Here is a 12,114-nt window from a genome sequence, read left to right on the forward strand (position 1 = left end):
ATGAGGAGATTTCATTTAAAGTAAAAGTTTACGGACGGACGCCGGACGAAAAGCAATCAAAAAAGCTCACCCTGTAACTTTGTGACAGGTGAGCTAAAAATAGTTAAGTGATCTTATTTTCCTGGTGAAAAACTGGTGGCTCATTAAAGTTCTATACATATTATGATATTTCAAATATTGGAAAGTTATCTCTAGTAATTGGTGAAAGACTGGTGACTAGTTTTCTCCTCAATGTCATTTCTTTTTCTAATTAGATTGAGTCATGGTACTATATTCATGAGGCTTTCGAAATCACATCTAAGAACTCATTATCCAACATTGCAAAGGGGAGACAGTCTCCTGGTATTCCAATTTCTTTTAAGTTTTATAAAACCACAATTTTTCTATTTCTTAAGTGTTTCCAACATGAAGACACATCTACATGTATCTTTGTATCTTTCCTTATCACTCCTGCTTTATCTGTTCTATCATATAAGCGCCTCTGTTTCCTGAAATATTTGTTTAGAAAAAGTTAATTGCAAAATGAAATTAAAATTCCACTATTTTTGTAATTTTTTTTTTTTTTGGGGGGGGGGGGGGGGGTGGGGCAATTTTCAGCACAATTTCCTTCCAGCTTTACTGGTTGAGGAAGACCTTGGTGCACCTATGTGTATGATTTCAGGCACATGGATACCATCAATGTTCCATAAATGAGCTTTCTCACATGAAAAAATGCTGAGCTTGAACTTACAGCAGTGAAAGGAGTCAATAAACTAAAACAATCAGTCACAGACACCCCGGGTATTTTATCTATTTGCTTAGCAGCAATTTTTTTCAAAATTATTCAAATTCATAAATGTGAGTGATTCTGGCTAAGTGATGATAAGATGATCATATATGTCAGATATGTTGGAGTGCTAACACTGCTTACTGTGAATATTCAATATTTTAATGTGAATTGCCCTGAGGTAAAAATTAAGGAAAAGAAAGCTGAATTCCTAAATACATGTTACATGTCACAATTGTTCTTGCTATTAATTTTGTTCCTAATTTCTTGTATAAGATATTTAAATACACTAATTCTTTTTTATAAATTTGGCTTTTTGTGACATTATAGTCTATCCAGTGACAGAAGCTCACTGACTTAAAATAAACTGTCCTGTGTCAGCCTTTAAACAAGTCAAGAAAAAAAAGCTATTAGAAAATAATAATTAAGAAATATCATATATACAAATACTTCTAAATAATCATGTACCTCTTCCTTAAATGCCCATGCTATTGAAAGAAACATTTTTCCATTTATTCACTTCAAGGTTAGTCAGATTGACAGTCTCACATTTTAGCCTTTATCTCTCATGATTTCATTGTCATTGACCCTAAAGCATCCTTAAAATCGATATCCTGCTGTTCACATTCATAAATCTGACATGTAGGCCGAACTTCTGAAAAATAAAATATAATTATTATTAGATATACATATAGTATCCCAATTATTATGTTAGTTGATATCAAATCAATAATTTAAGCAGCTAATGTTCGAAATTAGCAGTAGTCTGAGAGCCCGACTACTAAATTTCTCCTCGGGCTACCAACTTTTCACAGTAAAAAGCCTGACCAGGCTACTGTATTTTCAGAGGCAATATAAACAACTGTTTTGAACAAATGAATCGTGCTAGTTAAATGTCTTTTGGGCAAGTAAATATTTCAATCTAATAGTCTGACCAGCCAAGTCGATTCAAATCCTAATTTCTTACACTGTTTAAGAGACAATTTGTTCAAAATTGTCCAAGCATAAAGATTTTTTATAGTATACTATGTATATGTTAGTGTTCATCCGTGCTGTTCTACAGAAATAAGAAACTTCGACGGGAGCGATAGCGACAGGAGAATGTTTCTAATTTCTGTAGAACAGCACGGATGAATACTAACATAGTTAGCGTCAAACTTTATTTGGCCTCATTATCATTCACTTTATTACGTCACTATGCAGTTTTATGAAGTACCATGAAAAATAGAAGTCGACTATGGAGGTAATTCGATATAGTATCGACTTTTGTACTTCTATGAAAATTAACGCACACAATTTTTAAGAGATACAGCGTTTTCATTGGATGACAAATAAAGTTGGACACTAAAGTAATTATAGTATATATACAGTATGTATTAAATGTCTTTACTATCTACTATACTGTCCTGAAATTTCAAGAAAACAACTATCTTTAAAATCCATTGTCTCAGAAGTTGCAAAACCAAGTAAATGAAATTGTTCTGGGTTTGTATTATTCTGTACAACTTCTGATCACAAAAGCTTCAAGGACATTTATGAGTGAGTCAGGTCCTATCCTGAAAGATTGTTGTTCAAGCATTCAAAAATAACAAAGTTATAGCTACTAATAGCAAAAATCAAGAAAATTTAGACATTTACCTTGAATGTTAATATGGTGGTCAAGTTAATTAAGTTTAGTCTGGTCTATTTGAAGGGTTGTTGTGGCCATGTACGAAGACAATACACCAAGATCTGAAAAAGTTATGAACAAAGTTAAAGTTTTTTGACAGCAATAGGAAAGCCGTCATGACTAACAATATATTTTGGCCCTAATGCAAACTGAAAATTCTAGCCTATAACACTGTTGAGACTAGCTGTTCAGCATTTTTTCAATAATAAATAAATGCAATGATTAAGTCGGTAACTTGCAAGTCTTCTAACATTTTTACAAAGAATGAACATATGTATTTCTTCCTAATAATTCTAAAATGATGTTCAGTCATTTATATTATAACAAGATATCGGAAAGATTATAGATATATCAGAAATGAAATGGCCCGTGGACTTTAATGTCAATCATAGAGCTCTTATGCAAAAAGTAATGGTAAGCAAACATCCAGCATGAAATTTTCAAGTAGCCAGAAGTTAAATAAAATTATTAAAAATACTTTGTCATGATTCAACTACTGCTGAAAATTGACCCACATGTTTGATTACAAATTTATAACATCTATATTGTCCATAGAAATAATAAATTAATTTTCAGTCTCTTTCTCTTTGCGCTTTCACACAGATTTGAATTATTCAAGTCCATGATTTTAAGAAGGAAAAAATCTTCTGATCATCAAACACTAAAAATTACTATACCAACTGCAAATTGCAGTCTGTGCGAAAGGCTGTCGGTCCTCGGACCTCGCCAAATAAAAATCAGGAGGGCCGAGATAAATTTTGATACAGTGATCGAATATCAATTGTACACAACAGTTAAATATATTATAAACTTATTTCTATGTTAATAGATAGTCTATATACAATAGATATGAAAAAGCAAATCCTACACAACAGTCAACACTGTAAATTCGAATCAGGGTCAGCTCGGCCCTAAAACGTACTTGGCCCTCGAGTCAGCTTGGCCCTATTCCAACTCAGCACGGGTCAACTCGGCCCATTATTATATATTACTGGTAATGATTACTTTTCATACTTTTGATATGTTTTCATCATAACTTTCATGGTTTAACATTTTCACACTACTGGTCAGGGACCATCAACCGGACACTTTTTGAACATTTTTCCTATAGATTTCATAATTTTTAACCTAGAGATAAAAAAAATTGACACAGTTCAGCTAGGCTCTTCTCCTAACTAACAAACTAGTTTGTTTATTTCTGTATGTATTGACTCTAATATCTGAGGCTCGACAAGGAGGGTATCAAAATTACCTAAATTGTCAACACTACAGTACCATGTGTCCGGACAGATATGTACATGACGTGATTTAATTTAGATAAAAGCTTGGGTGCTATGATTTTTGACTTTTAACATGATATACAATATTTCAGCAACAAATGCTGAAGTTTTGGATATTCTAATGTTTACTCTGCAAATGATTATAGCTGGTATATGAGGTCAGGCATTGCTTTCTTGGCCCCCAAATTTCAACGTCAGCATTCTTGAAATAGACATTTTAAAATATTAACATTTACGGAGGTTGAAATAAATTTATTTACTTAATTTTAGAAGAAACATGCATTTATTGTTGATATAAAAATGACTGACCACCACTGAACAAAGAAAATTCTAAATTAAGCATTTTTGGGACCGTCCGGGTTTGGTGGTTGTCCGGTTTTGGTGGTCCCCAACCAGTACTGTAACAGACATCTAGGCCCTACTCAAGGATATTGAAAAGTTTTATTGATGAAAGTACCAATTTGTATGCGAATTTGTAGAGAAAGAAAGAATTTACAATTTAAACGCATATTTTGCTACTCCAGATTTTTTGTAAAAAATATCATTAAAAAAGCATTTGTCATATTAAAGAACAAACAGTATTAAATACAATAAAATTCATTGTCACAAAAATTCAATCTAAAAACTCTATTTATTGATCAATATTTAACATATATTGTCTTGTCTCTTGATATCTCTTCTTCAGATAATTATTTATCTTAAAGATAATTTCAAACAATATGTTATTAACTAAACAATCTATATCCTAATCCTAATATATGGTTTTAATAGAGGGTCGAGTTGACTAAGTCACTTGTCCCGAGTTGGTGTAGGGCCGGCCGAGTTTACCTGTAAATTCAATAATGAAAACAATCCTTGACCTAATTTCGTTTGTCTAACAAATTAACATCTGCAAACACAAAACGATTTTGAACAAAGAAATAAAAGCATTTCCACAAACCTTTGCGATGTTATTCATCAGCAAATCTATGTCTTGAAATCTGAAAAACACGAACGTTATTCTGTCGATGGTCCGAACGGTGTGCCCTACTTATTAGTCTAAACCAAGTTTTACCAAATTGCATCCGTTAATTCCAGAATACTTTTGAAAGACTTGTATTGAAATATTGTTTTTTATTATTTACATAATAATACTTTTGTTTCAAACGCTTTGATTCTATGATAATTTGCGAACCATTTTTTTGCCTTTTAAAGGCCACATATTGTATCCATTGTTTCCTCTTGAGTTATCGACGTAAAAAATTCAGCGGTGGCATAAAACGCTATTCAATAAATTGCTAAATATATACAAAAAATACTTTTATTTCCCTTCGGTTGACTTATATGTGATTTTTTCAGCATCTCTGCTACAAAATTACACCTTATTTATATTCAATTTATTGTACATAGGTACATGGACACACATTTTTCTTTGGCCTAATGCGTAATAATACTGGTGGTTTTTTTTTCGTACACGTTTAAGATTATGTTCCATTGATGTAAGCTAACATTGAATATCATCATTTCAAGTTTTTTTTAACATCATCTTTTTCTTCAAGTCATCCACGTTTGAAAGTATACATATAGTTCTGCTGCACTACTTTCTTGGTCGCATTAACTACTTGTTTTCTATTGAGCTTAAACAGAAGTCAATTAGGTGTTGTTCGTTCTTTTTAATATGGGCAGACCGTTACTATAGAAAGGAAATTTTTTTTTGAAAAAAATTCCTTCCAAAAAGTATGTAAATTTACAGAACAGAAGATGTATATCAAGATAAGCGCTAACAAATAAAATCACTAACACAAGTTTCTTGATATTTTACTACTCTACATAAATGTTTCTTTTGTGAAGTCAGGAGTCTCATAATGTCATTATTTTTAAACATTTTGTCACTTTATCTTTAGATATTATTCCCGGGTTTTAAGTAAAACTCGTTCTAAAAATTTGAGTCATTAAAACTGGATTGGTAACTTTAAACTGCATTTATTTTGCAAATGTTGAATATTTTAAGCAAGTATACTGCTTTGAAAGTGTCAACGATATATACTATTACCAATTTTGCCTATTCAATAATAATTCCTACTACAGGAAATTGAGTCCAAAATATTATATATCAGCTTTTGTTACATACAATAACTGTCATTTGGTCGATAAAGAAACTATTTAAAATGGAGTTTTGATAATGCGTTCATTGAATTCAAATATAAACATTATTCTTCGATTTTTGATGCATGTCAAAATAAACACCCAGCGGATCGATGTTTCCAAAATCATACTGTAGAAACAAAGCTGTTTGAGTTGATTGAATAAAATAAGCGATATATAAATTATTGTTGAAACGGTTTTTAATGTTTTCATATCTAATAGAAGAAGTTAACCAGATCCTTTTCGTATTGAATAAATTTAAGATATAATCTTCCTCTCCTGTTAAATTGATGGTTTATCTCCACAACAATTCATACTCCCTGAAATGGCAATGACAGACTTTTAAACCACTTTATATACATGATATAACATGCATACGTATTCAAATAAAATGTTTTTTCTTCTTTTTTTTTAATTAGATGAAAGGTTCTCAGATTATATAGACAAGGTACATACTTGTATATTTCCTATTTCTATTGCAGACATTTACTGATAAATTTTCTCATCATCTAAGCACGTATTTGTTTGCTAAAATGCTTAACTTGAGTTTGGTAAGTATGATGTTCAAAATTAGGGAACAGTATTTTATGAGAAACTAACTTGTTTTTTTACCTCTTCGATTACGGAAACGAATTTTTTTTAAACGAGATCACATAGAAAGGAGGAAGTTTGGAAGTGACATTTTTTGTTAAGTCTATACCATTTTCTGAAGAAGAAATTCTAAAACTTCGCCGAGAACATTCTTTCCAAAAAGATGTAAGGCTGAGTTGTTAGAAGCAAACGAAACGGAAAAAAACGGCAACAAGAGCTATCACTAAAATGATACAAATGGCATTGGAAGAGGCCTTTGACACAAAAGATAATGACACAAATATAACTCTGAATTGCAATAATACAATAAGGCAAAATTTTAATTTGAAGGAAACAAACCATCTTTTACTCAAATCAGGAAAAAGATATATAATTTTGTAAGAGATAGTTTTTTTCAATATAATCTTATTATGAATAAAATAGTTGCCCATATACTACAAATACAGTCATCTCAAATTTGAAATAAAAATGTGACACCTTAGACATTTAAAGATAAAGTTTTCGTCCAAAGATATATTTTTAAGTAAGAACGCTCCATTCCATACTGGCTTATTTAATGAGGTTATGACCAAAGTTGAGGTTGTTACCAGAAAGAAAAATAGAAGAACAGTTTGACGACTCATTTTCATTGTAAATTCATCTTTTATGACTATTAAAGCATCCATTTTGTAAAAAGATTTTTTGTTACCAGGAATCTTGGCATTTTGAAACTTTAAGATAAAACTGACCAATCAAAATAGATTTATCATGCAACAGCGGGCACACACTTCCTGTCAAGTTAAATCCTCTTCAAACATAAACCATTAGTCTAGACATCCAGTGTTTTGATAGTTTAATAGAAAAAAAAACAACTTTTAGTGACTGATAAATGTGTCTCTTCCTTTTGCACAAAGAATAGAAACTAAAAACTCTTTCCTTTCTTTGAATGTAGAACACACTATTATAATAGATGTACTTTTGTTTTTGATAGTTTCCTCTTCCTTTTTGCAATTCATCATTATTTGTCATTTTCTTTCAAATATAGACGTTTTACCTTATGGCATAGCACTATTATGTGCATCAGCGCAGCAAATATTGAAATTGTGATGTTTCAGTAAAAAAGATGTAGTGTAACTATAATTGTTTACATTATCATTAGACACAAATAATTGAATGTCATTGACTTATTTGTCTTTATATTTGTAGAACGATTAGACCGTAGCTTTTCCGTGGCGTTATCTGTGAATATGTGACGGGGGAATTACGGAAGAAATGTATTCTTGTTCATTCAACGAATTGTCTGTAAGAACATGAAAACAATATTTTAAACCATATTTTCCCTACCTTAGTTATTAGGGATAGTTAGGAATAAATAATTAGATAGCTATTATGGTACATGTATTTTCATGTTTAGCTTCTACTGATAATTAATTTAATGGTATGGTATTTAGTCCTTAACGATTACCTCGCCTCCAGAATTAATTGACATTTAAAAGCAAACCCTTTTCAAAGCCATTGATGTTAGCCACAAAGGAATTATCAACACAGTGTAAAAGTCAAGGTTTGCATAAAAAATGTCACCATTATCAGCCAGGTACCAGAAGGCAGGACGAGTAGGCTTAGAACAAATTTTGTGTCATATTTCCGGTAAAGGGGTCTATTAGACGATTGAAATAGAAAGTGGAATAACACATTTATTTTTTTTCACCGAGAAAAATATTTTATTCTTTGCTTAATACACAGAATTCTGTGTTGTTACAGACTAGGAATCTACGAAAGACCGGTGGGGACATTTCAACTTCATGAATTTAATTTTTCAGCTTAATGAATTTTCGATTTCAACTTCAAGAATTCACGATTTCATGAAGTTCAAATCGTGAATTCGTGAAGTTGAAATCGTGAATTCGTGAAGTTGAAATCGTGAATTCACGAAGTTGAATTCATGAAGTTAAAATTGTGAATTCATGAAGTTGAAATCGTTAATTCGTGAAGTTGAAATCGTGAATTCATGAAGTTGAAATCGTGAATTCATGAAGTTGAAATCGTGAATTCACGAAGTAGAATTCGTGAATTTGAAATCGTAAATTTATGAATTTGAAATCGTGAATTCGTGAAGTTGAAGTCGTGAATTCATGAAGCTGAATCGTGAATTCGTGAATTTCGTATTTTGAAAACGGGAATGCACGAAGTTTAAATTGTGAATCCATGAAGATGAAATCGGGAATTCATGATGTTGAAATGGCCCTACCTGTCTTTCGTAGGAATCACATTTAGTTGTTTTCCTTCTTTGATAAAATTTTATTGAGAGGTATTTTTATTGCCAAACCTTCTTTGCCAAGTATAAATTTACAGGGGATGACGGTATTGAAAAAGATGTATTCTTGGTTTCGTCTTGAATGTCTATTTTTAAAGACATAAACTTCGAAATTGACTGTTCTTATTGCCTTTGCACCATCTTTAACGGTCTTTGCATTTGAGGATTTCGTGGCATGTAAAAGAATTTCCGTATGTGTTGCATTTTTCTTTCCTAATTTGTTGAAAAATGTGGGGAAGCAAATATAATTGAGCCGTGTCACGACAAAACCAACATAATGGTTTTGCGACCAGCATGGATCCAGGCCAGCCTGCGCATCCACGCAGTCTGATCAGGATCCATGCTGTTCGCTTACAGACCCTATAACAAGTAAAGAAACCCCTAGCGCAGGCTGTTCTGGATCCATGCTGGTCGCAAACCTACTGTTGGTTTTGTCGTGACACGGCTCATATTTTTCCTAAATACATTGTTACATTTTGACAATGAAAGCGTGTTTGATTATCATGCTCTATTACAGTATGTTTTTGTGGAACTTTTACGGACAACTTGCAAAAGACAATAAAAACATGATTAAGTTTAAATTGTACGAGTGCTTGGTACGATTCTTAGCGGGATTTGAGGTAAAACAAAGTTTAATTTATTTTCATTTTTGGTCAATTTAACAATTATAATGATTATTCTGAAAACAAACCGAGCAAGCGAATGATTTGGAAAAAAACACACAAGTAATTTTCCAGTGGCACTTGAAATGGTACGCAAATCTCGAAAACATATTTTTAGTCTCTTTGTCAAAATACCTCCGCGGAGATCTTTTAAGATATCAAAGCTTGTGAGACTTTCCCAACAATTTATTTTGTTCACTGACCCATAATGAAATAGGTATACTTCATTCATGTGAATTTGTGTATCGAAACGGTTATTTATCAAAGTCACGTTTCGTATGTTATCACCATAGTTTTACCTGAACGGGAAAAGGAAGATTCCTCGGAAGAAGTTAAAACAACAACATTATATAATGCAGCAGAACGTCTTGTAAAAATCTGCCCCGTACTTCATCTTGGTGATGTTTATCAAAATGGTCGTTCGAAATAATTACTCCGATACAGACTAGTGTAGAAGATTGAATACTTTTCAAGTCGACGCTAGGGGGCGTGAAAAACATTAATTATTAACTAAACAAACACAATCAAAAAGAGTTTACAATGTCTCTATTTGTTGTTTATTTATTGACAAGACAATTTTATTTTGCAAAATATATAATGATTATAAACAACGAATAAGGAACGATTATTCGTGTGTCGTTAATCAAGGTTATTTCTATGATTCTATAAGTATACAAACCAACCATGAAATGGTAATTTGTTTTTTAATTTATCTTCTTGATCACAAAGCAATCAGAAAACGGTTAATAGAATTATTTTATTTAAATTTCAATTCAATAAAAAAAAGTTATCAAATTTCAATAAGTAAAATGTAACATGCATGTAAGGAAACCAAAGCATTTTAGCTATTTAAAAATAAATACCTCATTTTAAAAATCAATATAAATGTGTACTGGTATGTCCTCCATGGGCTGTAACGCTCACAACATTTCTATTTGTAGGTATAAAATTTTGGAATCTTGAAAATACGCGCTAAACACTAGATAAATCGGATATTGATAAAAGCGTAATATAAGACATTCTCATTTTTTAAATATAGTTGCTTAAAAACATATACAAGACATGCATGTTAAATACGTATTAATTTGCTGTTCTATTTATAAAATTAACTGTGATGTACAAAAGCACACACATATCGTATATAAGACAAATTACAAAACAGTAGATTACATTTCTTTTCATGTTATATAAGATAAGCTATTTTAAACTATTACCATTTTCTGTGTAGTATAATTCAATATAGGGTTTTATCTATTACCCACTCTCGAAATTTACCACTCAGTAAGGAAATCATATGTACCTACAATTAGCTCTTACTCACATATTACTACTGCTTTATTTATTTGTTTTTTGTCAACTAAAGTGGTTCTATCTGTTAATAGTTTAAACTCATATTTCTCCTCTTGTAAAAAGCGTCTTAAGTGAAAATATGATTAAACACGCTTGTGATATATTCTTTTAAATCAGTTCTAAAACTTTCTCCAAACAAAAGGTATAGCACGGAATTGAATCCACAGTTCAAGAAATAACAAATATTAATTACATTAGCATAAGGCATTACTGCGGTCCATGTTTTGTTGAAAAAACAGTACATGTAAATAGCCAATGGAAACGTTGACAAACAGTGCAGTATACTTATGGATATCACGATCCTTGTTATATTTTTTATGCTCCTTTGTTGACGTGTCCTTTCTTGGGATTTTCTCTTCCATACACAAATGGCTACCAATGTGATAATGTTACTGCTTGTTATCAATATCATAGGCAGTAGGAATGTGAAAATACCGTATGATACGGCATTCAACAAGCGAGTTGTATCTTCATCACCATTAATATTTAGATAGCATAAAGTTTCGTCTACATTGTACACTATGACTGAAGCCGTAAACAGAAAGTATCCATTCAAAGTGCACGAAAACAGTATAATGCAGCCAATAACAATAATAGAACGTCTTTTTACATTGCTTTTGTACATTTTAAGAGGAACACAAACGTATAACATTCGTTCCATTGCAATCATAACCGTTATCCATGCTGAAACTTGTGGTGAAAACATCCCAAAGAAACGCACAAGTTTACAAATCCAATCATGTTTATTACGTAAATCATATCCAGAAGATAACAAAGCAAACTCAGTTCCCTCTAACAAAAAAATCAAATCATTGAGAGCTAAACTCCACATATATGTTTTACAGTTTGCTGTTTTGCTCCTTTTGCCATATTTCCATATCAATATTGAGATGACATTGCCGATTGAACCAAGAATAATAATGGTGACTAAAATTACAATAAATATCATTGTATACTGTTATAATATACACGACGAAATTGAACTTAAAATTAATAAAGTTTCTTAATACCAAAAGAAGCTTTATAAAGCGTCCTGCAATCAACACCCACAGAACATTTATTGAGCGTCCTACAGAGTAAATTATGCTATGCAATAAGCACTCGCAATTGTGACATTTGCAAACAGCATAATATGTGGTCGTACAAATTAATTTAGCTCTTATATCTCATGACATTTGGACAAAAACGAACACATTTTTATAATTGGCATACTGGCATTAAAGTCAATTTATTAAATGTCATTTCTTTTATTATATTTTTTATATGAATCAATAGTAAAGTTGATTGTTTTATAATCAAATATGCAATATGATTTTTGCTATTATCCCTGTAAAATCTATATGCCCCATAGATGCTACTGTCATTAAATAAATAACACA

At 31.4% G+C, this 12,114-nt stretch overlaps 1 long non-coding RNA gene across 1 annotated transcript; it reads right to left on the reverse strand.

The window, feature by feature from the left end:
* Positions 1-431: 431 nt before the first annotated feature.
* LOC132735358 (uncharacterized) lies at positions 432-4,873 on the reverse strand. Its single transcript, XR_009626445.1, has 4 exons — positions 4,656-4,873; positions 2,405-2,497; positions 1,235-1,421; positions 432-488 (listed from the first exon to the last, which is right to left on the reverse strand). It is a non-coding gene; the product is annotated as an uncharacterized LOC132735358 (long non-coding RNA).
* Between the last annotated feature and the right edge of the window lie 7,241 nt (positions 4,874-12,114).

This window comes from Ruditapes philippinarum, unplaced genomic scaffold (assembly GCF_026571515.1).
Source record: "Ruditapes philippinarum isolate M1 unplaced genomic scaffold, ASM2657151v2 ctg2050_1_1_1_1, whole genome shotgun sequence".
NCBI lineage: Eukaryota > Metazoa > Mollusca > Bivalvia > Venerida > Veneridae > Ruditapes > Ruditapes philippinarum.